Source organism: Pan troglodytes, chromosome 11 (genome assembly GCF_028858775.2).
Source record: "Pan troglodytes isolate AG18354 chromosome 11, NHGRI_mPanTro3-v2.0_pri, whole genome shotgun sequence".
Lineage (NCBI taxonomy): Eukaryota > Metazoa > Chordata > Mammalia > Primates > Hominidae > Pan > Pan troglodytes.
In genome coordinates this window covers 73893115-73919655 of record NC_072409.2, presented here as the reverse complement: position 1 = coordinate 73919655, position 26541 = coordinate 73893115, and the positions used below count along the sequence as shown (strand labels likewise).

General features: G+C 42.5%; 1 protein-coding gene and 1 non-coding gene across 8 annotated transcripts in view; one reads left to right on the top strand and one right to left on the bottom strand.

Annotated features, from left to right (window-relative positions):
• Positions 1-26541, top strand: part of FRMD3 (FERM domain containing 3) — a 416465-nt gene that overhangs the window by 200741 nt on the left and 189183 nt on the right. The gene's annotated exons all lie outside the window — the stretch shown is intronic.
• On the bottom strand, positions 6803-6905 carry LOC112204487 (small nucleolar RNA U13). Its single transcript, XR_002938129.1, has one exon. It is a non-coding gene; the product is annotated as a small nucleolar RNA U13 (small nucleolar RNA).

Genomic DNA, 26541 nt, shown 5'->3' with positions numbered 1-26541 from the left:
TTAAGTGATGGACAAATGGAATCTTTTGATTCTCTACAAGACTCAATTTCAGTTTTTCCTCTTCCTGCCTCTTGCATGATGTCACACAGCCTTTTACTGTTGTTACTTACATGAGTAAGATCAACTTCCAGGAGTTTTAATTTTTCTCTCTGTTTACTCTATTGGGTGGGTCCAGTTAATGAACAATAAAATAACTTGATGAACAGGTGGCAGAAAGGTAGCTGAGTATAACAAAATGTCTAGAATAATAAACATATATTAAGCAAATGAGTAATTAATTCATAAGTAGAAAATGGTGCTTGGCCAACTGACTACCTTCTTATTTTAGGTCTTCAGTTTTGTTTCTTTAATTTTTTTTCTGCACCAAGTCCCTTTTTTCATTTAGTGTCTGTTTTTTGGCTGATGGAATTTCTGTATTTGATAAAAATGACCATTATGCCTGTATCTTGATTTGGATATTTTCTGATGACTTGCATTTTGCTGGCTTTTGAGTTTGTAGATGTACTCTTCTTGTTTTCTGAATCTCCTTGCTTTTCATTTCTGTGGATGTACACCTCTGCAGGGCATCCTTAGGACCAGTCTGCCTGTCACAGGCTTTGTAGCTGATGATGTGGAAGGAAGCTCATTTAGTGGAGGTTTTCTCTTCGGCTTTATGGTAGGTGTGATTAGACGTGCAATACCCAGTACCATTGCAAGGGTCTTGAGCTGAGTAAATTTCTTGTCCCACTGATTTTAATCCTCATCGGCCTTATTGATACCAGATTTCAGATTGTTTTGTCTCATCCCTCTCAATCATGGTATGTGATCCAACAGATATGCCTGTCAACGGACTCTTTGGCCAGATCCTGGGGTTACAGTACCTTTACTTAATGCTTGTAGAAATCTCTGTTCTTTGGCTTCAGTGGTTACTGACCTTGTGTCCAGCTATAGCCTTGTGTCCAGCAAATGCATGTTAGAATGAAGGTGAGCGAAGCCCCTGTCCATTTTCATTCTTGGAAAAGCCACTTATCATCTATTAATCAGTAGTACCAGTGGTGTCTTTCATCTGGGAAGGACCTTAAAAATCCACTTCAATCTTTTCATTTTAATAGACAAGGAGCCAGTGGCCAAGGGGCTCAAGCAACTTGACAGGATTCACTTGAGCCAAGCCCTGGTTCAGAATCTAGGTGACCCAGCTCCTGTTTTTTTTTTTTTTGAGAGGTAATATGCTCATTTTATTTTTTTCATGGTTACTTATTTTATTTACTTTTTCAGCTTTATTGAGGTATACTTGAGGAATAACAATTATGTATGTTTGAAGTGTACAATGTGATGTTTTGATATATGTATACATGGTGAAGTGATTACCACAATAAAGATAACATACTCATCACCTCACATAGTTACAATTTTTTGTGGTGAGAACACTCAAGATCAGGTCTTAGGAAATTTCAAGAATACAGTTAGCCCTCCATACCCATGGGTTCTGCATCTGTGGAGCCAACCAACCACGGATAAAAAATACTCAGAAAAAAATTGCCTTTGTGGTGAACAGTACAGACTTTTTTCTTGTCATTATTTCCTAAACAATGCTGTATAACAACTATTTACATAGCATTTACATTATATTAAGCACTATAAGGAATCTAGAGATGTTTTAAAGTCTGTGTGAGGATGTCCACAAATTATATGAAAATACTATGCCATCCTATGTCAGGTACATGAACAGTCATGGATCTTGGTATCCACAGGATCCACCCCCACTGTTGATCTGAAGGACAGGACAATCATGGGGTCAATGAGGGTGTGTGTGACATTGAGAAGAGCCACTTTCTTTTACCCTTAATTTGCCCTTCATCTTCCTTTCTTCATCTTTTTCACCAGTTAAGTCCAGGAATGCTATACAGCCTAAATCAGCCACTTATCTATAGTATTGATATTTCTGAGTAGTTGAACTTCAGACCAGTGCTAGATGGTTCTCTCTGTATGTGAGAACACATCCTGAGTTTTTATAAAGTGTGTTTGCGTGTCAACAATCTGAATTAGTTTATATAAGAGGTTGGGCAATATTGTAAGTAGATATTTGTCTTTATTGCCCAGATGAAGCTAATAAACCTCTTTATGGTATAGTGTCATGCCTTGAGTTTTATAGCACCTTTCTTTTAACAAACTCGGTGTTTCATTCTTTAAGCTTATTATATCTCTTAGCTTGCATTGTTTTTATTAATTTTTTTTTGAGACAGGATCTTACTGTGATGCCCAGGCTGGAGTGTGGTGGCATGATCACAGCCCACTGCAGCCTCGACCTTCTGGGTCCAAGCAATCCTCCCACCTCAGCCTCTCGAGTAGCTGGGACTACAGGTATATGCCACCATGCCCAGCTAATTTTTCTATTTTTTGTAGAGACAGGGTCTTGCCATTTTGCCCAGGTTGGTCTCAAACTTCTGAGCTCAGGCGATCTGCCCACCTTGGCCTCCCAAAGTGCTGGGATTACAGGTGTGAGCCACTGTGCCCGGCCTGTATTGTTTTAAGTTACGCTTATTCCTTTTAAAATTCAGAATTTGTTAAGCATTTAAAACAAATTCATAAATTAAAACCTCGTTGAGATACCATTTACCACGTAGTTTGATGAACATAACACATGGTGCATTACGTTGGCAAAAGCAGTGGGGAAAAAGATGCTTTTATAAATGTCTGGTGGGAGTTAAATTGTGTAACTTCTATTACACTTTTGTAATAGCTACCAAAATATGTTATTTCTATCTACCTCTCTCTCTCTGACTCAACAGTTCCATTTCTAGGTTTTGTGTTATGGATATTCTTGAACATTGTGAAATGTATACAGGGAGTCTTCACAGCAGCACTGTTTGTTTCAAATGATTTGAAAACAACCTCTCCATAAACGAGATAGGCTAAATCAAGCATGGCACACCTATACAATGGATGCGGCCATTAAAAAGAACAAGGCAGCTCATATGCATCAATATAAAAAGGTCTATAAACTATACTATCAAATGAAGATAGCAAAATGCTACCATTTCTATTAAAAAGAGGACAAAAATATTAATATATTCATGGTTGCTTGTCTATGTGGAATATTTCTGGATATATACATAAGAAGTTACATTGGTTACCTATGGGCAGGTTACTACTGGGTGGCTTGTGGGTGAGGGCAGGAGGAGGCTTACTTTCCATGGTAAACCTTTTTGTATATTTTGCAGCATTCAAAAATTCTAATTTAAAGTTTATTTTAGAAAAATGCCCCCATGTATACAAGTGATTTCCAAGTTCCTCCTTCAATATTTTTAATGATTATGGAACACACTGAACTTATTTTTTATTATTCTAGCTGTGAACTCTGTCTGCTGTATACATGCACATATATAATCATATGCAATATTTAAATTTATACTCATTTATATGTCAGTTGGGTGGTGAGTAAAAGAAAAATATATTTTTATCAGCAAACTTGGTAAGTTGTTGAGGTTTCTGATATAGTCAGAGGTAGTTGCTTATCACAACATTAGGTAAGTTTTTAAAAACACCTATTTAAAACACACTGATGTATATATATATTAGTCTGTTTTCATGCTGCTGATAAAGACATATCCAAGACTGGGAAGAAAAAGAGGTTTAATTGGGCTTATAGTTCCACATGGCTGGGGAGGCCTCAGAATCATCGCGGGAGGCAAAAGGCACTTCTTACATGGCAGTGGCAAGAGAAAAAATGAGGAAGAAGCAAAAGTGGCAACCCCTGATAAGCCCATCAGAGCATGTGAGACTTAATTCACTATCATGAGAATAGCACGGGAAAGACCAGCCCCCATGATTCAATTACCTCCCCCTGGGTACCTCCCACAACATGTGGGAATTCTGGGAGATACAATTCAAGTTGAGATTTGGGAGGGGACACAGCCAAACCATATCAATATACAATTTAAAAACATGTCAAGCCACATATTGCTTAGGGATATGTGGCTATGTAGTAAAAGTATAAAGAAGTGCACAGACCTAATACACATTAATTCAGTGGGGTCAAGGTGGGAAGAAATAGGATATGGAATTCAAGAGGGATGGGTACATGATTGTTACATTTTTCTTTATATCTTCTTGCATATTTCAAACATCGCATAATTAAAAAGTAAGTGTTACTAACTTGTCAGATATAGGCAGAGTTCTTTTAACAAACTCGGTGTTTCATTCTTTAGGCTTCTTATATCTCTTAGCTTGTATTGTTTTTATTAATTTTTTTTTGAGACAGGATCTTACTGTGATGCCTAAGCCTGAGTATGGTGGCATGATAAAAAGATGCAGAAACAATATAGGCATCAATGATCTGTATTTTCCTTGTTCTCTGTCACATTACACTAGTACCTAAAACAGAGCCTGACAGAGGGTGGGCCTTAAAAAATGTTTGCAAAGATGAATAGACAGGCATAAAAGCCCTGCAAGCTACTGAAGTGGTGGCTAGTGGGTTGTGTGATGTTCCAGTGTGCCATCTTGTATAATGGAACCCCAGGAGAAGAAGGGGACATACCTGATGATGTCTACAACCTTTCTGGTGGGTAAGAAAAAAGAACTTGGGAATTTCTCAACAACCAGAAATAAACATGAAATATAGAGATGTGATTGGGTCTATAATAAAATTCAGATGCTACCTGTACTCCAGAATACATCGTTTGCAAAAGGCCTTTTCATGGCTCTCAGTAAGGCTGGTATTTTGTCTTCATACGTCACACTCAATGGCCCCCTTTGTGAATATATTTGGTTAAGATGGCAAATGTGGGTGTAACTCTTGATTCCCCTTAGCATTGCTGTTGCTGCCTTTCATGTATCTGTGCCCAGCCAAGAGCCAGGTTGTATGAGAGTGATTGGAATGACTGGCATTTACTGCTGCCCACTGGCAGTGGTAGAATAAATCACCTTTGTTTCTTAGGATAGCCATCAGCCATTTGGTTTCTATATTTGTTTAATATTTAGACATAGAATGAAAGGAGTGTGGGAAAATAATTAACATTGTAATCCTACAATAGCTACAAAAGATGTACTAATATGTAATGACAATAAATGAATAACATGCTATTATTGTTAGTTACCCCACCATATTTAGCAAGCTAGAGCAGTGCTGTTGAATAAAATTATAACATAAGCCACATACATAATTTAACATTTTCTTGTAGCTACATTAAGACATTAAAAGAGCCGGGTGCAGTGGCTCACGCCTGTAATCCCAGCACTTTAGGAGGCCGAGGCAGATGGATCACGAGGTCAGGAGATCGAGACCATCCTGGCTAACACGGCGAAACCCCGTCTCTACTAAAAATACAAAAAATTAGCCAGGCGTGGTGGCAGACGCCTGTTGTCCCAGCTACTTAGGAGGCTGAGGCAAGAGAGTGGCGTGAACCTGGGAGGCAGAGCTTGCAGTGAGCCAAGATCATGCCACTGCACTCTAGCCTGCGTGACAAAGTGAGACTCCATCTCAAAAAAAAAAAAAAAATTAAAACAAACAGGAAACAGATGGAAATTAATTTGAATTAACCCAATCTAAAAAATTTTCATTTTAATACATAACCAATGTTAAAAAATTATGAATGAGATTTTATATTCTTTTTATCTGGACTAAGTCTTTGAAATTCTGTGCATACTTTATATCTTAAGTAGGATGCTAAATTTTCATTAGAAATACTTGATCTGTATCTAGATTTTACAAAATTTACAGTTGAAAAAGTAGGTTAACATATCCCGTATCCAAACTATTCCATCATATGTGATAGTGGCTACCCTATTGGACAGGGCAGAGTTAGAACTTATTCATAAATTTCTATGTTAGATTTTTTTAAAATGATTCTGAGCATCTGTTTGTCAGTATGCTTTTGAGGAGATATAATAAAGCGTAGACATAGTCTTGCACTTGAGAACCTTATAAATTAATATAACAAATATATATCTTGCACTGTGTGAAGTTAGTTTTTTGAATGAGTGTTTCAGCCCTTTTGATGGACTTAATTTTGAGAACTCAAATTAAGATCTGAGATTTAAGGTAATAAAATTTTAGGCCAGGTGCAGTGGCTTAACGCCTGTAATCCCAGCACTTTGGGAGGTTGAGGCAGGCAGATCACTTGAGGCCAGGAGTTTGAGACCAGCCTGACCAACATGGCAAAACCCCATGTCTACTAAACAATACAAAAATTTACCAGGTGTGGTGGTGCATGACTGTAATCCCAGCTACTCAAGAGGCTGAGGCACAAGAATCGCTTGAACCTGAGAGGTGGAGGCTGCAGTGAGCCGAGATTGCACCACTGCACTCCAGCCTGGGTGACAGGGTGAGACTCTGTCTCAAAAAAAAAAAAAAAAAAAAAAAAGGCAATAAAAATTTGGATAATTCTTTCACAAGTATTCTTAAGCTCTGGTTAAAAGATCTAAGAAGTAGGCCGGGCGTGGTGGCTCACGCCTGTAATCCTAGCACTCTGGGAGGCCGAGACAGGCGGACCATGAGGTCAGGAGATGGAGAACATCCTGGCTAACACGGTGAAACCCCGTCTCTACTAAAAATACAAAAAAATTAGCTGGGCGCCGTGGTGGGCACCTGTAGTCCCAGCTACTTGGGAGGCTGAGGCAGGAGAATGGCGTGAACCCCGGAGGCGGAGTTTGCAGTGAGCCGAGATCGCACCACTGCACTCCAGCCTGGGCGACGGAGCGAGACTCTGTCTCAAAAAAAAAAAAAAAATCTCAAGCATTAGTTCATACGGGGATGAGTAATTTAATTACTGAACATAAACCAGGAGGATTTGAAATTAGGCCAACTAATTTTTTTTCTTTTTTACGTCAGGTGATGCTGTGCCTACGTTGTAACAAGGTTTGAGGGAGGCACACCTCACACATGGGCTTGAGCACCCAATCACCATGCTTGTGAACTACAAAGAGATCGGGCCAACTCATTCTGAGTATAGATTTGGTTCCAGATTTTTGACAGCTCCCATATCACACAGGAGGATATCAATAGTGTGTACATACGGAGCGTCTACCGCATCAAAGATTGAGTTAGCTAGAAGAGAACTGTTGGGGGGAAGGCCACAGTTATTTGTTCCCCCATCAGCATGGCTGCTGGAAAGTTCTAAGAGCCCAGAAAAGGGGGCAAGGATTGATAGCCTGCCGGTCTCCCTCTGTTGACATCTTGTTAAGAGGAATCAAGTCCTCGGACTTGGGGTTTATATAGGAAATGGAATTAGTTCTTCCTCTTAAACTCACAAACCACCAAGTATCTACTGGGGATCCTTGACAGTTATGAATAATTTACAAATGTCTATTATGAACTATTAAATTATTAAATAGTTATTAGTTATAATAGTTATAAATTGTTAAATTGTTAGATTATTAATAGTTGTTAATAATTCATAAGCAGTTTTATCTATTAAGGTGAGAGGCAGAGAAGCGACCAAGTTCTGATTTGAGTGCTCTTGGCTGGGACTGGTCCTCTGGCCAGCTCATTTTGGGTGAGTGAGGGGATAACACTCTTCTCACCTCTCCCCTGACAGCTCCCACTTCACTTTCTTGCCTGGTCATACCTTCACCCTGATGTCACAGCACATCCTGTAACAAGCTAGCCACGGGTATTCTGTGAAAAATTCATGCCAGCATCCCTGTCAGGCTATTTGGCCCCAGGCTAAACTGCAGTGTGGCAGTGTCACCTGCACAATGTTTTGCAGACAATCGCCTGGGTAGGTAATCATTGCTGCCCATTAAAATAAAGACGGAATGGGAGGGACTAGTCAGTACTTCCGTGTGTGTGTGTGTGTGTGTGTGTATGTATGTATTTGTGTGCTTGTGTGTGTGTGTGTGTGTGTGTGGAGTGGGGCAGTTTAACATTTCTATCTATTGCTCTTTTTCTTTTTTTAAATTTACCTGCTCCCAGCACTGATATCTATTGCTCTGAAAAGAAGTTAAAAGCTACCTTTTCTAATAAGTACATGTGTATTATGGAAAATACAATCTAACCTCGCTTAATCCCGCACCTCAGCATAATCACTGAAGTAGTATATTTCCCTTCAGTGTTTAAAAACTCTTTATGAAAAACTCTTTATGAAAAATTCCACTGACTTGGCTAAAAAAAGGTGTATTTTGTTTTTGTCATAAAAACAAATTGCTCGTGATTTAGGGAACTCGTGTTCGTTGCTCTCGGGTTGAAGGTAATTTTGCGGTGGATTGCTGATGCCTCAGAGCACCTATACATACTTCACATTTGGGGACTTATTGAACAGATATTCATTAAAGCCTCATTTCCTACATTTTATCCATTCAGAAAGCTCACCCTTCCTCCAATTTGGAATAGTGTGTTTCTCACACTGCTCCGACTTCGAGTTACTCCATGAGTGCAGGCCCTCGGTGTCCCCGCTGCTGCTCTGGCACTTGGCTTGCAGCATGGTATTTTTCTAGAGAGTTTAATGGTTTTGTTTTCCCTGCCCAGCCTTTGTGGTTGCACATCAATACCTGGTGCGAGTGGCATGGAGACTCCAGCCCTGCCATCTTCCTGGAGTCAGAGCCTTCCCTTTCCAGGGAGCTGAGGGTCTTTGTTCCAGGCTGCCACGTGGGGACTCTGCTATTCCAAAGAGGAGGAGGAAGAAGGCTGATAATATGCATTTTGCCTTTCACTGCCTTTTGGGCAACAGTCTTGGAATGAAAACACTAAAAACAGATGTAAAAACTGAGGGTGACAGTTGGGATCTCATTAACTTAGTGGCTGTCACAATATATCCAGGAAAGAGGCTTGTGTGCATGCGGCTGTGTCTGAGAAGCTGGAACTGCATGTGTGTGTGTGTGTGTGTGCGCGCGCGCACGGGTGCACACACACACACATGCCTGTGCTCCTGGAGGTGGGGCAGGCATTCCAGGCTTTGCCGTATAATTTTCTTGCTTAAGCTTTAAAAAACTGTCAGTTGGGTGGCAGCAGGCTTGGTTATTTTTCTTTATGGGTGCTTCTGTAAATATCTTTAAATTTCAGCTTAGGCTTTTTAGAGGGGCATTCAATATGAAGAATAAACAGATTATGGCTTTGCCTTTTAAAAAAAAAAGTTATTGAGGCACGAAATGCACCCAGTTAAGTGCTTCAAGTGCACTCTCTTAATTGAACAGCTGGATCAACATGAGAGTATTTCCATACATTACAGGGTACAGTGCCTCAATTTGATCATTTTGAAAATACATGAGTTTCCAATCTTAACATATTGCCCTTCCTTACCCTCAGTCCAACTTTCAATTCCTGAATCTTCATAGGAGCTTCTGAGATCAAGTCCATCACTTGGTTATAATGTCCAATCAACAAACATGAGTCTAGAGCTGAGATGCCTCTGCATCTGTTTTCACCTCTGGCAAAGCTGAGCTTGGCAAACTGTGCAATGCCACAGACATCAGAAGGGCCTGAGCAGGGGTGCATCTGTGGCCTGAAGGTTCTCAGAGTGGGAGCCAGAGGCCTGGGTTCTGGACCCAGCTCTGTCACTAGCCTGCAGAAACCTCACTGTGATTTCTGAAGTCCTGTCCTCCAATTTGATGGCATTATGATTCTGGTGAAAATATGGCTCTTCATGTAAATACAATAAACCCCATGACCTCAGAGTTCAACCAGGAAGCTTATGTGATCCCAGGACCAGACCAGATGTCCTTCTTCTAAAAGATATTTTACAGCTGTTCACTGGCCTCATTCTGTCTTCCCGGAGGCAGTGGGCAGGCCTCTCAGCAGACCAGATGGAAGCTTGTAGAGCTGTTCATGAGTTCTGTGTTAGGTTTTCAAAATTGTAAAATGTGGATAATAACATTACTTTCTCCATGGGCTGTTGGTGCGACATACCGGAGTCCAGACTGGTGGGGCAATCATTTTGATTTGGTGGTCCTCTCTTGCCTTCCTTTGTTGTTAAATATTTTGAATATCATCCCTGGCCCCTGAGAGCTTCCAGTGAGACCCCTAGGACATCCCCTCCATGAATGCTGTTTTGCTTCCTGATCTCCTTGCCCTCTGCAATGGCTCAGCAAGCTGTCCACTCTCAAACACAGCATGTTTCATACAGATAAGACCCCCAAGGCCCATTTTGCTACATCACAGAGAGCTGAGCAAGGCCACAGGCTGGAGGCCTGGGAATTTGCAATGAGGTTGCTGTCTAGGTGTGCTCTGACTTGACTTCTTCCAACCGTAACAATAAAGCTGAAAAGCATTCGAAGAGGTAACTGTTGGTCACTGCTCTCCCCACTGCTGCCAAGGTAACGTGAAATTTGTGGAGGCTAGAGGCTTTGAAGGTTTGGCTAGCTTAAATCATCTTAGCGAAAGCAGAGTGGAAGCTTGAAAATCAGATCTGCTTTCAAGCATTTTTTTTTCCCGCTCTGTGGTCTTAGGGAGGGGAATGGAGAGTGGCTCACAGGCCTTGATTTTCCTGAGTAATTGTTTCTCTTCTGAGATACAGTGGAGCTTTGGAAACCGAGCTGGTGCTGACTTGCTACCTGTATTGGCCACCCCTGGAAGACTGCAGATGCACCTCTATTTTCCCTCCCTACCTTGCCAAGGCTACCACTTGCCCGGTGCCACCTGAGGCCTTACCACAGCTCTGCTGGGTTAGGCTCTGCTGCCACGGAACTATATTCAACCTCAGCAGTAGGGTAGTCCTCATGGAATCATAGCTGTATGATGCCATGATAGGGTTGGGATGGGCCATATGTGCTGTTGCTCTTCACCTCTGTTTAGATAGGGCCAGGAGTGAGACAATAGGGAGCGGTGGGGACAGTGGCAGAGGTGGGTATGCCCCTCATCAAATATTATAATATTTTGAAGTAGGTAATATACTGTTTCTTAGAGAAGTGTATTTAAGAATGCCTATAGGAAGATTAGAAAGGCATGAAGGATGCAGCAGGGGAAGTAATGTTGAAATTGGACTCTCACACACTGAAGCACCAACTTTAGGTACTCAAACTAACAAAGAAAAGAAGAGAAGCAAAACAGATCTACATCTGGCATTTTATTTAGTCTGGGGCATGGAGCACTTGTGACTTCCAGTAGAGTCTTAAGAGAAAAAGACACATTTATGGAGCACCTGTTATGTGCCAGATAATGCATTGGCATTTTAATAAATAATATCTCATTTAATTCTCACAGCAATCCTGTGAACTGGGTCTCTTACTCTTGTTTTTTAAATTAAGAAACTTGGGCACAATGAGGACAAATATTTTATTTGAGGTGACTCGGCCAGAACATGGTGGTGTTAGGATTTGACATCCTGACTTCTGTCTTTTAGTTCAGGAGCTCCTACCCTGTGCTGGAAAATCTATTGCTGGATTTTCTGTCCTCTGTGCCCTCTCTGGTCTCCTCCATTGCCGATGGTAACAAGTGCCCTCCCTGGGCCTGTCTGCCTGCTCTGGGCTGACCCTTGACCTCCTGTGCTTCAGGCTGTCATCGGTGGCCGGGTTGCTGCCAATTCTGACTGCAGGTCCCCTCACTGCCCCCATGACAGAAGTCACCTGAGCCATCACAGTGCCTTGGGCCTACGGCTGGCCCGCATCCAGCCTGGCTCCTCTGAAAGGTCTGATTGCCTATTGTGTCTCATCGAGGTTTGGATTTATCTCTGGTTGGTGCTCGCTAGGGCCCCTGTCCCCCACAGGGCCACACTGGATGGGAGGGCAGTTTCCCTGCTGTCATTGCAGGAGCTCCTCGAACATGGGGACTTAGAAACCCTGATCTGGCCGGGCGCGGTGGCTCACGCCTGTAATCCCAGCACTTTGGGAGGCCGAGGTGGGCAGATCACAAGGTCAGGAGTGTGAGACCAGCCTAGCCAACATGATGAAACCCTGTCTCTACTAAAAATACAAAAAATTAGCTGTGCATGGTGGCGCATGCCTGTAATCCCAGCTACTCGGGAGGCTGAGGCAGGAGAATCGCTTGAACCAGGGAGGCAGAGCTTGCAGTGAGCCGAGATGGCGCCACTGCAGCCCAGCCTGGGTGACAAGGCAAGACTCTGTCTCAAACAAAACAAAACAAAACAAAACAAAACAAAACAAAACAAAACAAAAACCCTGATCTGCTGTCTGTGAGGAGGAGGGCTTTGAGGTTGATGAGTGGTGTGGGAGGAAGGTGTAATTCGTTGTTGAGAGTTGCATTTTCTTCTCATTTCACATATACTCGATTATAAATAAATTAGAACATTTAGAATCCGTAAATTTAGCACCCCATACTCAAGTGCCCCAGAAACACTTTCATATATGCAGAATAAAGGAAGAACAATTGGTGTAAAGTACAAGAAAAAGACTTTCCTACTTGGCAAATCTTTTCTTTTCTACTTGGCAAATCTCATCTTTTCTTCCGTGTGGACGTTGCAGCAGACAGAGGTTTCCTTTTTTTTTTTTTTTTTTGAGACCGAGTCTTGCTCTGTCGCCCAGGCTGGAGTGCAGTGGCGCGATCTCGGCTCACTGCAAGCTCTGCCTCCCCGGTTCACGCCATTCTCCTGCCTCAGCCTCCCGAGTAGCTGGGACTACAGGCGCCCACCACTGCGCCCGGCTAATTTTTTGTATTTTTAGTAGAGACGGGGTTTCACCGTGTTAGCCAGGACGGTCTTGATCTCCTGACCTTGTGATCCGCCCGCCTCGGCCTCCAAAAGTGCTGGGATTACATGCATGAGCCAATGCGCCCCGCCAACAGAGGTTTTCATTTTCGAGTGTCAGTTATAGTTTTGTCTGGAGACCTGTTAGGGTTACCCAAAGGCAGACTGTGTGGTATGAAGGCCGCTGGGCTCTGGCAGAAGGGCTGCTGGAATCAGATCTCACACACTTCATCTCCCGGCAAGCTCGAGGCCGGGGGCTGCCCGGCTGTTCTTTCTTGCTGTTGTGCTGCATACACACGATATGGATACGGCTCAGATTGGCCCTAGTGACCATGTTCTAATAGAAGGGATCTGTGTTTTTGTCTTCCCTCTGCCGCTGAATAGTTGTGTACTCTTGGGACAAGTGACTAACCTCTCTGAGCCACAGTTCTCATATTTATGGAACAAGGAGAATAACAGAAACATACAGGGTCATTTTGAAGGTTAAATGAGATAATATCTGAAGAGAGCTCCTTGTGAACTCTGAAATGCTGTGAAGTGCTGGCTACTATACACAGCAAGCCCTCACCACAGACTCTTAGGCTTTGGTTTGGGTGTTTATTCCAAACTGTGAAGTAGGTAGAGTGAATTCTGTTCTCACCCCTTTTCTTGTATCAAGTAGCCTTTTCACTTACAAGCTTGCTTGTCTCAGAAAAGCAATTCCTCAAAGTGCAAACATTCCTAATCCTCAAACATTCCTTAAATCTTTCATCAAACTCAATTGTCCTTTCTCTTAGTGTCTATTTTCCTAAATCCACACCTGTACTTAGCTATGTATGATTAAACAAGATCATAATAAACTTATTTGCAAGGATAAATAAGGAGGCATCCTTCCTAAGTATATTTACTTTACTCCTAAGAATAGGAGAAAGCCAGTTTTGCTAGATGAATGAATTTAAAATGTGAGCTGTCATGCAGCTGAGACTAGAGTGTGGTGGGAAAAAGAGAGGCCCCTTCCGGTGCCCTTTGGAGCATATCTTCTGGATGGCATGCCTCTGGTGTGGCTGCTGTCAGCCAGCAGTATCTTATCTATCTATCTATCTATCTATCTATCTATCTATCTATCTATCTATTTATTTATTTTTGAGATAGGGTCTAGCTCTGTCACCCAGGCTGGAGTGCAGTGGTGTGATCTCGGCTCACTGCAACCTCCGCCTCCTGGGTTCAAGCACCTGCCACCACACCCAGCTAATTTTTGTATTTTTAGTAGAGACGGGGTTTCACCATGTTGGCTAGGCTAGTCTTGAACTCCTGACTTCAAGTAATCTGACCTCTTTGGCCTCCGAAAGCATTGGGATTACAGGCGTGAGCCACTGTGCTCAGCCTTATTAATTTATATATAATAGATTTTACACAGGATTTGAGTTGGCTAATAGGTGGTGCCGAGTAAAGTCTTAAGAAATAATATAAAGTAAGAATAAGGGTAAATATAAAGTAAACGAAATGTTGAGACTACGGGAAAGAGCCAACTGCAGGTATTGAGGCTGTATGACTTGGCATAGTTGTTGCAGGATCATGCATTTGGCTTTGAACTTCCTGGAAGCAACTTGAAAAGGGAAATGTAATTTATCCATGAGAGAGAAAATCCATCAGTTCCCATGGAAGACAAGGATTTCTCAGTCTTAACTCCAACTCGGGGCTGCACAAGAAAATAGGTGATGGAAACAACAGCACCCTCAAGAGCATCTTACAGCAAAGGCAGAAGCAAATTTTTAGCCTGTTGTTGCTTTTCAGGTTCTTGCTTAAAGCTGAGGGCATAGGACCTCTAGAACCTGGTGTTAGTGGTAGCCTGGTAGGTGATCACTTTGGGTCAGTGTGATTCAAGTACACAGCATTCTGTGGCCATTTTGGTCCTGTTTTGGGACAGGGAGAACTAACTTCACTTCTGCAGAGCCAAAGGAAACATGAAATTTGAAGGAAACTCCGAAGATAGCACACATGCTTTCTATTTTGCCTGGAAAGATTTGAAGAGGAGGAGACTTAGCTTATTCCTGGCATGAATTTTCCAAGGCAATCTGGGCAGTCCCGACTGTCTGAGATAATCACCAGCCATTACTAGGGATGTGGGAACCAAGCCAGACCTAAGCTTGGTTTTATGTGTAAAAATGGCCACTTTGGGAAAGGGCGGAGTCAGGGAGGTCATTGGCTGGTCAGGAGGAGCTTGGCTGGGCCTGGCGCTGAGCCCAGGTCTAGCCCGCATCTCCCATGTGAACAGGTCTAATGGCCCTGCTTCTGGGTCTCCCTGTCTTGTGCTGGAGTCATGCTTGTCATCACAGGCCCACTGTGGCTACAGTTGCCTGTTCACAATGTTGAAGGAACATCATCAGCACTAAGTGTGAAGTAGATTTTTTTTCTGTGCATTAATTGTAGCATTTGAACATGTTAAAAAGGAAGCAAAAATAAAAGAAATATAATTGTAGTGACTGAATGACCCTTGTATATTCTGGAAGCAATACATGCAAATATTGAAAAAAATTAAAAAGAGCACAGTGGTCTCCTTCCATGATTTTGAAAAATATCTAGTGTTTCCTGCTTGCCAAAGAAACATACTCTCACCACAATGAGATGCCATCTCACACCAGTTGGAATGGCGATCATTAAAAAGTCAGGAAACAACAGGTGCTGGAGAGGATGTGGAGAAATAGGAACGCTTTTACACTGTTGGTGGGAGTGTAGACTACTTCAACGATTGTGGGGGACAGTGTGGCGATTCCTCGAGGATCTGGAACTAGAAATACCATCTGACCCAGCGATCCCATTACTGGGTATATACCCAAAGGATTATAAATCATGCTACTATAAAGACACATGCACACGTATGTTTATTGCGGCAGTATTCACATTAGCAAAGACTTGGAACCAACCCAAATGTCCATCAATGACAGACTGGATTAAGAAAATATGGCACATATGCACCATGGAATGCTATGCAGCCATAAAAAAGGATGAGTTCATGTCCTTTGTGGCGACATGGGTGAAGCTGGAAACCATCATTCTGAGCAAACTATCGCAAGGATGGAAAACCAAACACCGCATGTTCTCACTCATAGGTGGGAATTGAACAATGAGAACACTTCAATACAGGGCGGGGAACATCACATACTGAGGCCTGTTGTGGAGTGGGGGCGTAGGGGAGGGATAGCATTAGGAGAAATACCTAATGTAAATGACAAGTTAATGGGTGCTGCAAACCAACATGGCACATGTATGCATATGTAACAAACCTGCACATGTGCACATGTATAGAACTTAAAGTATAATAAAAGAAAGAAACATACTCTCACCAGACGCAATACAAAAAAAGTGAAAGATAGTAAGAATCATTTATGATTCCCCATACAGTGATATTCACTGCTAACATTTCCTTCCACTATTTCTATATTTATATCTACACATACACATCTAAGGCCATATGTATTTTTATGTTGACATTCATATCTCCATAGATTAATGAAAAGTTTAGTATGAACATAAGACATAAGTATAGATTAGTATGAACATAAGACATGTTGCAGAAGTCTTTTTATGACTACTGAAGACTTTTGGTTTAGAAGGAATATCAAAGCATTTGGAAAAATGTAGAAATGTGAAAGGAACAGAATGAGATGGGGAGGAGGGGGGAGATGAAAGGGAGGTAACTCACACAGGATGTATGTGGACTCTGTGTGAGGGACTGTGCTGTTGTTTCACCCTGCACGCTGTGATTACTATTACCCCGAGAGGTGGTCCGGGGTTGGGGGTGGGGTGGTCGTGGAGGGGGAATGTACCCCCCCTCCACTGAGGATTCAGTGCTCAGGCTCAGGAGTCAGACAGATCCAATTTTATACGTTGGCTTTCCTCCCTATTAGTTTAGAACCTTATTTTTCTCCTGTGTAAGTTCCATGTGTAATCCCAGCACTTTGGGAGGCCGAGGTGGGTGGATCACTTGAGGTCAGGAGTTGGAGACCAGCCTGGCCAACATGGTGAAACCCCGTCTCTACTAAAAATACAAAAATTAGCCGGGTGTGCTGGTGTACACCTGTAGTCCCAGTTACTTGGGAGGCTGAGGCAGGAGAATTGTTTGAACCCAGGAGGTGGAGGCTGCAGTGAGCTGAGATCGCACCACTGCACTCCAGCCCGGGCAACAGAACAAGACTCTGTCTCAAAAAAAAAAAAAAAAAAAAGATCTGTATAAACCACCCTTTATGTGGTTTTTGTAAGGACTTAAAGATTGAATGTACACAAAGCTCTTACATCTGGCACTAGTAGACTCTCACCAATGGTAGCTGTTATTGTCACTGTTATTCCAAATCTGAGCAAACTGAGTCTCAGAGAGGGTGACGCATCTAAGATCACTCGGCTAATAAGTGGTAAAGACAGGATTTGAATTCTATCAATTTGAAAGATGTGTCGGGCTTTAGTGCGCACGTTCTTTATGCTGTACTAGGTCAATGCCAAAGGAAACAGATTATATTTATTCAGTAGTCCGACATATTTCATTTTCTACCTAAAATATCTATAAAGAAATGGATGCTGGTGCTTTGGAGTTCATACTGGCCTTTTTTTTTGGCAGTTTCAAGGAAAGCAAAGGATTCTGTTCTCTGTTTGTATGTAAAGCCAGGAAGAAAACATACCTCCCTTTCTGTCATGGCATCTAAAGCTGGTGGCATCCGCAGATAACAACCGAGGGAGGGTTAATGTGTGTGTTTGTTTTTGCCCAGGAAAATGGCAATGAATTTCATGCTTGGGGGTGCTGCCTACTATTTAGCAATGAGGCTTTTTTCCACTAGATTAGGAAACAGATGTTTTCTAGTCCATTGAGGAGTTTTAAATGCTGGAAATACTTAAGAGTAATTTTCCAGGGCTGTTGACCTCGATTCTTGGATTATGATCATTCTGGCTGGGGTCCAGTGCCCTCGAGCTTTTAATCTGTAGAGACTCTTTTGTGTATTTATCTACTTGGCTCAATGTGACTTTTTAAATCCTTAATTCATGGAGGCATCGTTTAGATCCAGGAGCTGAGATTATTTATTTTTTCTCATTTTAAGTCTAAATAACTAATGTGTCAGGATCCTCGACTGGTGAATTGCCTTGGGATCAACCTTGGGATCCGTTCAGTCGGAATCTGACTTCTCAGGCATTCCCACGTTCTTTTCAAAGGTGATATTTTGAAATAACAAAAACAACATTCACATTATCTAGACTTCACTGGGTACTTAGTCTCTCGGTCAGCAGGGGATAGGTGATGCTGCAGTGACCAGAACCCCTCACAGCTCAGTAGCCGCATAGAACATTGATTTTCTTGTTCGGGCTGTAATGTTCCATGAGGGTCTGTTGGGGCATTCTTCTGATCGTGGTCACACAGTGACCCTGAATGATGGAGGCTTTATCTTGCATGCTACCATGACCACCACAGTAGAGGGAAGGGTGTGTGGTGGGTCTCTCACTGGCTCTTTAAGCTTCATTGGCCGAAGCAAGTCTCATGGCCAAGACCTACTGCAAATGGAGCTGGAAAGCACAATTCCGTCCTGTGCCTGAAGGAGAGGAGAACCAGAATGCAGCCCTAATGGCCCCCACACCTCCTGGCGTCAGACTCTGCGTTACATGCCTCACATATACCATCTGTAATCTTTACCTCAATTATGCAAGGCACAGGCCCCTATTCCTATCTGATAGATAAGAAAACGGATTCAGAGAGGTCAGGCAAATTGCCCATGGAAACACAAGGCTCAGATTGGAATCCAGTCTGTCTGCTAACAAAATGAATGTGCTTCCCTCTCTGTTACACTGCCTTTGATAGCGTAGGTGTTCCCTTTCTTCCCCAACTGAGCAAATGAAGAATTGGATAGTAATGTTGCCCCTCATCCTGTGATCATTTTTTATGCAGTGTTGTATATTGCCCTGGAGGCTGGGGGTGACAATTGCTGATGGCCCTGTGGGAGTGGTCCAGCTGGGAGCTGATCTATTGAGTCATGTCTTTAGGGATATGATATGGACAGTCCAGAGCCCAGAAGGGACAGAAGAAGAATTAGGGATCCACTGGACCAGTCAGAAACTGGACCATTACTCTCTTTGGACATTGGATTATAGGGACTACCACATGACTATTACACTGATCACTGATGTATTGATTACATTTGTATTTACAAGGGGAGCTTTGTGTTCTATTAATCTAAATGACAGTTTGGTCCAATAAGTGCCTCGAACATGACTTGGATTTCAGAATTAGAGTATAGGTGAAGTGCTCTTCCGACCTTAGAAATGACCCAGGCATAGGACCACTGGCTACAAAGAAATTGGGTCTGGTTTCCTCTGCTGGTAGAAACCAGAGAATCCTCTTGGGCAGCAGTCTGCACCAACAAACTTACCGATGCCCAAGACTTCTTCTGGTTTTTGTAATGGCTATTGTCAGGGAGGTAGTGCCACCAAGCTGGAAGTGTGTGTTTTGAGACCTTGAGATGGATCTTGGAAAGCAGTTCCCTGCTTGAAAAATTCCTGAATATAATGAAATATATTTAATATAGATTAGTATTATATCTAGTCTTTCTACCAGTTTCTCCTTATTTTATTTTATAACTGCTAGCATTATCTTTGTTTACTTACTGCTTACTGCTAACTTACTGTCACTCACTGGCTAAATATCTTCTGATGGCTTGTCATTGCCCACAGGGAAAGTTTAAACACTTTGGGCAAGGCACATAGCTCTTTGTGATCTTGTCTGTATCTACTAATAAAATAATCATAATATGTATCTAATGATGTGTTCAGGATGTTTCTGCAAACAGAGAACCCATTTTCAACTGCCTGCCAAATAGAAAGTGAGAATTTCTGCTAAAATGGGGTTTCGTCTTTCCTCTCCACTCAGCAATGTGCTGCTGCTGCATAAAGAAGCCAACTACAAGAAAGATGGCGGACATAGAAGGGTCACATTAGGAGGATAGGTGCTTTGGTGTTCTGTAACCATCCAGTTGGCTGTAACCAGTGAAGACTGAATGCTTTCCCTGGCCCATTGCAAGCCATCAGTAGGCTCCTCAGAGCAAACCAGTTGTGAAGAAGAAATGTTCCATGTGGTAACTGAGAGAAAAGGCTCCAGACTCAGTCATTATAGGGAGCTTCCCTTGGCCATTGGTCATGGGTTGTTACCATGTCCTCAAGGATGAAGAATTAGAAACCAATGTCCTAACTCTCTCTGGAGCCTGTATGGACCCTATCCATTTATGGACATTAAATGTTTTATGGCTTTCATGGCCCAAACAATATTTAACCATGTTCATCAAGTGTTAAGCGAAAGATAAATTATTATATGTAGTTTCCTGGGCTGGGTGTGGCCCCCATTTGGTAATGAGTGTCAAGACTCTGGGACTCAGAATAGGCATGTCCAGGTGAGCAGTGTCCCCTCACAGATGCCTTTTTAAAGGAACTTCACATGTGTATGGAGGTGCAGCTCCTGCAAAAGAGGTGAGGGTTTTCAGGCCTCTCCTTCCTTCCTCCAGAAGCGTTTTCTTTCTCTGGAGAGAGACCTACGGCAGCCATTTGTTTTGTGGGAGGAAGCTATGCTGAGGTACAGCACAGAGGCGGGAACAACTTCTCATGGCCCTCTCAGCTGTAGGACGCACAGAACACACACAGCAGGGAAGACTATTTCTACCTATTGCACCCAGCGAGGTTGTTTGGCCTAATTTAGGGGCTCTGCCCTGGGTCAGATCTGATCGTACATCTGTGTGGAGAAAATATTCTCTTTGCTGGATGTGGTGGCTCACGCCTGTAATCTCAGCACTTTGGGAGGCAGAGGCGGGTGGATCACCTGAGGTTAGGAGTTCGAGAACAGCCTGGCCAATATGGTGAAACCCTGTCTCTACTAAAAATACAAAAATTAGCTGGGCATGGTGACAGGCACCTGTAATCCCAGCTACTCGGGAGGCTGAGGCAAGAAAATGGCTTGTGGTGAGCCAAGATTGTGCCATTGCACTCCAGCCTGGGCGAGAGAGTAAGACTCCATCTCAAAACAAAACAAAACAAAACAAACAAAAAAAAACTCTCTTCTGAGACAGGTAGAGTGGGTAGAAAGAAAGAGTTTGTGACTCTCCCTAAATACCATGTCAAGAGCTATTTAGGACATCATCCGTAAGTGACAAGTATGATTTTCTCCAAATAGTTGGTGTTTATTTCAGCAATTTAAAAGCTGGAATTTCTGGGTTCTGTTTCTTTGGAGTAATGTTATATTCACTTCACTACCCCATATTTTTGTGGCTTGCTTCAGAAAATACATTTTCTTTTCTTTTTTGGGGGAAAATCCAATAAGGTATTTCCTTGAGTTAGATCCCTTCTTGGTATGCTTAATAGTAATTTAGCAGAAATTTTTAGCCTTTTACTGGCACTTCCAGCCTCCCTGGGAGTCTGCTTATAGCACCAGAACAGCCGGTGTGTGGGAGGGGAGGCTGATTCTGCAAAACTGAGTGTGTTTCCCGCACGTGCCCTCACATGCCCCCTTCTCTCTTTTTATCCTGCACTCTCTTTTGTACTCTTGAGGATCCCCCTGCTTCACTCGCGTAGCTTTGCACTGTCACTGCCAGTGACACGCATGTTCTTCTAAAATGACAAGTCTCATACAAACTTCATGTCCTGGAGCAAAAGAGAAATCAAGTACTGGGATCAGGAAGGTGCACATGTGTCCCATCTCTCTTTTCTTTGTATTTTGTTCTACTTCCATGGAAGACCCACATCTGTGTGCCTGGTTTATAGGCTCAATCTCAGCTGGGTCAGAATGGTGGAATCTGCTTGGTATTGGTTGGAGGAAGAAGCACTGTGATTGTGGTCAGTAATGATGGATTAATGACAACTATATGAGCCAAATGGAACCTTCCTTGGCTTCGTGATATTTTGGAACTAATTTTAAAGCTCAGACTTCAGTGGCAAGACAGGGAGATAGGTGGACTAAACGATAAAGAAAATCTCAAGGTGTAATTTTCAATAAATTAAAAGTATGACTCTCATACAAATATAGAATGAGCACGAGTCAAAAATTTATTTAACTCATCAATGAGGGAACTAGCAGGATGGCAAAGCTGGTTTATGGTAAGTCTATATAGTCAATGAAACTAAACAATGCTGAGGTAAAATTTGCTGAGACACAGCTGAGGTATATAATGGACATAAGGTGATAAAACCATAAATGTTGAGTTGCCTCCTCTATAGGACAGAAATTATTTGCAACTTACCAATCTTTTACAAGTTAGCATCTAATTTTACAGTCTAGACCTTTAAGATTAGCAAATATTAAGTCAAGCCAAGTTTACCTCCCTAAAGCATCTGGTGACCCTTATGTGACTTTGATAGACAAGACTCTGTGTCACCTTGGAAGAGCACCTCATCGTCTTTTTGCCTTATTTCCAAATTTTGGATTTTACATGGTGGAACCATTGCAGATGAGGTTGCTGTGGTCAACATCTGAACAGTTTTCTGTTGTCTTGGCTGATGTTTACTCTGAAGGGTTATATATTTCAGGGGCATCTGTAGCTTGGGCACTGCCTCCATTTTGCTCTCACCTCTTTCTTTCCAGGGGGTATGCTGTGACTGTTTTCAGGGATATGGCTTCTAGGTAAACCATCTGGATTGGTATTCTTTTCCTGTCTAGCTGTCTTGTTTTTTTTTTTTTTTTCCCCCTTGGTCCAGGTTGGAAAACTTCAGCCACAGAGTAAAAATGTATATCTTTAAATGGAATGGTTATTTTTGGGATGGCATAATTTAAAAGCAAAATTGTATTTTTGTCTAGGTCCAGGACACAGTGTTAAATGAATCCAGTGAAGTAACTGATTTCAATATAAGAAATGACTCTTTTATGTTTAAGTTTATAAGCAACATTTTTTTTGAATTACAATATTTCAAATGATCTCTTTATTGCTTCCTGAAGCAAGATTTTCTTTGCTAGTTGATCTCTTGTGCATGCAGACACACACACACACACACACACACACACACACACATCTTATTAATTAAAATTTGGCAAAGGAAAAATGTGTGATTAATTTGGACACACTAGATTCTTATTTAGTAAAAAGCTAAAAAGAGCAAAGCCCTTTGAGCCCTTTGTAAAGCCTGCCGTGCAGACAGTTTTATGTGTCAATGACTTTATTTAATTATGTTTCAGGAGCAATGATTTGACCCTTAGTGTGAGAGAACAACAAGTGGTTTTAATGGATTTCCACGGACATTTCTTTCTTTTGGAGCTGCTTTATCTCAAGGTGGATGCTGCAAAGTCAGAGTCCAAGATCAGAATCTCAGGAGAGGGATTGCCGGGATGAGGACAGGGTGAGCTGGAGTTAAGAGTGAAGGTAGGACTGTGGGTAGAGAGAATCAGTGTTGTGTGGGGCTGCTAGGGAGGCTTTGATGCACCAGAATTTTCCTGCTTCTGATTCCTGAACATGTGCATATTCTGGGTTCTCTTTTTTAAATAATTAGTTTGTGGGGATTTAACTTTTGTCTCAAGCCAAATTAAGGTTCTGGGGATTTTTGGGTGGCATATCCTGATCCAATTTCTCTCTATTGTGGTCTTAGGACCATGTTAAAGTCACTAGGGCAGAGGGTTGATAGAAAAAGGTATATTCTTGGTTTCCACCTCATATTTACTGAATCAGAATCTGGGGATGGGTTAGGGAATCTCCATTTGAAACAAACCCCTAAAAACATCTCAATTTTAAACAAAGTCACTCTCAAATCACCAAAATGGATTTGTCTTAATTCTAACGCCCCTTGCCCCTCAAACCCAAATAAAACTGGAACAAGACAAAAGGTTCTTTCATTGCAATCAACATGGCTTCTTGTTAAGCTATCCATGTTAAAATAATTCATACCAAGAAGTAACTGGCTAAAAGACAGCCTTCTCGGCGGTGGCTGTGGTTTAGGGAAGGACTCTGTGCCTTCTCAATGATGGCTGTGGTTTAGGGTAGGACTCTGCCACTCCAGATGATGCCCCAGTGAGGCCAGTGGTCAGGGAGTTCTTGATCTGGAACCTTGAGCACTCCTTGCTGGCTTTCTGGTTTGTGGTGGCTTTAGAGCTCACTTTTGAAAGGCACAAACTTTCTCTTAAGCAGGATACCTGATTTCATGAGATCCTCCCTTTTCCAAACTAGGATGGACCAAAGGATCTGCCAGGTGGGCCTGGATATTTGAATTCAGAAGCACACTGCACACTGTGTGTTGACTAAGAGGAAATCAAATGGAAGTCCATGTGTGTAGCAGAGTGGTTCCAGTTTCCATAAGGGTGGCTGCAGAGCTGGAGAAACACTGAGCAAGGAACACTAAATAAGGGGTTCCGGCCTGGTGCGGTGGGTCACGCCTGTAATCCCAGCACTTTGGGAGGCCGAGGCAGGTGGATTGCTTGAGCTCAGGAGTTCGAGACCAGCCTGACCAACATGGTGAAACCGCATCTCTACAGAAAAAACCCGCAAAAATTAGCCTGCTGTGGTGGTGTGTGCTTGTGGTCAGCTACTCAGGAGGCTGAGGCAGGAGAATCACTTGAACCCAGGAGGCAGAGGCTGCAGTGAGCCGAGATCGTGCCACTGCACTCCAGCCTGGGTGACAGAGCCAGACCCTGTCTCAAAAAAAAGCAAAAAAACAAAAGCAGAGTGGTGGGGGAGGGGAGAGATTCAGATGTTGGCATCTTCTGTTAATTATAGTTTCCTCTTTAAAGGGGAGGCCATACATTTCTGATCATGTTACAACACTTCTTTTCTCCTTGACCTCCACTGGAAACCATGAGAATCCTGAGGCTTTAAGACGCTGGGAGAGGACTGTTGATAAGCGTGGGCTGTGTCTCCTTTGGTTTGAGCTAGTTTGCTTTTAAAAGCTTGTTAAAATGACTTAATGATTCAGAAAACCCATTGTTCTACTGCTGGGTAAGCAGGAAGGGATGGGTGAGTTTAGGTTTATTGGGCTTGTGAGTGCCATGGGCCAGGTGGGCTGCTGGGAGCTTTGTGTGCGTCCTCTTGTTTAGTGTTGGACATTTGTCTCCATTCACAGTCAAGGAAACCAAGGTTCAGAGAGCCAAGTGGCCTTTCCCAGGTGACACAACCAGGAAGGGCCAGGGCCAGGATGTGAACTGAAGTCCCCCTGTGTCTAACTCCACTGCCTTGCAGAACAGGCCACATTCTTTTTCTTCTGCCTGTGGAGACCATGGCACAATCTCCTAAAAGTGACCTCAAACTCCATCAGAGGCTCAGAGGACTGAGAGTCCAGTGGTCAAGGTACACCTAGCCAGGAGCAATCTTTATTTTTTAGTTTGGGGAGAATTTGATATTTACTAAGCAAACTGCCAAGCCTGTGAGCTTGAGGAAGGAAGTTTATGAAGAAACACTGTGCCTCCCTGCAGATGTCTTTCAGGCTTGGAGCTCCAGACAGGAAGCCCTCTGCTGCCCTAAAGAGGAGGTGGTCAAGAGGGAATTTGCAGAATAGAGCAAGATGGTGACTTTTGACACAAGTCCTTTAAGGCAGGAGTCCCCAGCCCCTGGGCCACAGACCAGTAGGAACCGGGCTGCACAGCAGGAGGTGAGTGGTGGGTGATCAAGTGAAGCTTCATCTGTATTTACAGCCACTCCCCATAGCTGGCATTACCACCTGAGCTCTGCCACCTGTCAGATCAGTGGTGACATTAGATTCTCATAGGGGTGCAGACCCTATTGTGGACTGTGCATACAAGGGATCTAGGTTACACACTCCCTATGAGAAACTAATGCCTGATGATCTGTCACTGTCTCCCATCACCCTCAGATTGGACTGTTTAGTTGCAGGAAAACAAGCTCAGGGCTCCCACTGATTCTACATTGTGGTAAGTTGTATAATTATTTCATTATGTATTACAATGTAATAATAATAGAAATAAAGTGCACAATAAATGTGATGTGCTTGAGTCATCCTGAAACCACCCCACTTCCACCTTGATCCGTGGAAAAGTTGTCTTCCATTAAACTGGTCCCTGGTGCCAAAAAGGTTGGGGACTGCTGCTTTGAAGAGTTTGCCTGTGAGGAAAACATGAGAGGGACAAGGCACAGTTCTGTGGGAAGGCCTAATTCCCCTTCTCTTTTTCTTATGGTGTCCTAACCTCCTGCTTCCGTTATGATCCCTGAGCATGCAGAATTTTATGATGTGGTGAAGTTTCACTTCCACCAATGTTCTTTATTAATATCATGAACTAAGCATGCATTAATTGCCTTCCTAGCCTCTTGAGATTTTTTTATAACAAGGAAACATTTTAAGAATGAAAAGCAATAGCAAAGATATGGAATCAACCTAATGCCCATCAACTGATGAATGCATTGATAAAGAAAATGTGGTATATATACACCAAGGAATACTACTCAGCCACTAAAAAGAAAAACATGATGTCTTTTTTGGCAACTTGGATGGAACTAGAAGCCATAATTCTAAGTGAAGTAACTCAGGAATGGAAAACCAAAAACCTAGTTCTCACTTATAAGTGGAAACTAAGCTATAGGTATGCAAAGGCATGCAGAGTTGTATAATGGACATTGGAGACTCAGAAGGAGGGTAAAGGATGAAAAACTACTTACTGGGTACAATGTACACTACTTGGGTGACAGGTGCAGTAAAATCCTACTTCAGCACTATATAATTTGTCCACATAACCAAAAATGCTTGTACCTCTAAAGCTATTGAAATTAAAATTTTTTAAAAAATCTATTAAATCTATTTAAGAAAAAAAGGATAATGGAAGAATTCCTTTCATATTAAACTTATATTCCTTTTATATTGAACTTACAAACAGATATTTATTCAGGCATTGGATGAGTGATCTATGACCTTTGTTTTATAAGTTTAACCTGCTGGGCTCAAAGCTTTAAAAATCCCAGAGGGCCTGAGGCAGTGGTGACATTTTCTGTGGTGGGGTGCTGGGCTTCATTGAAATGCACACATAAAACCTTGGAATGTGCGTGGACTGCTGGGGAGCAGAGGCTGG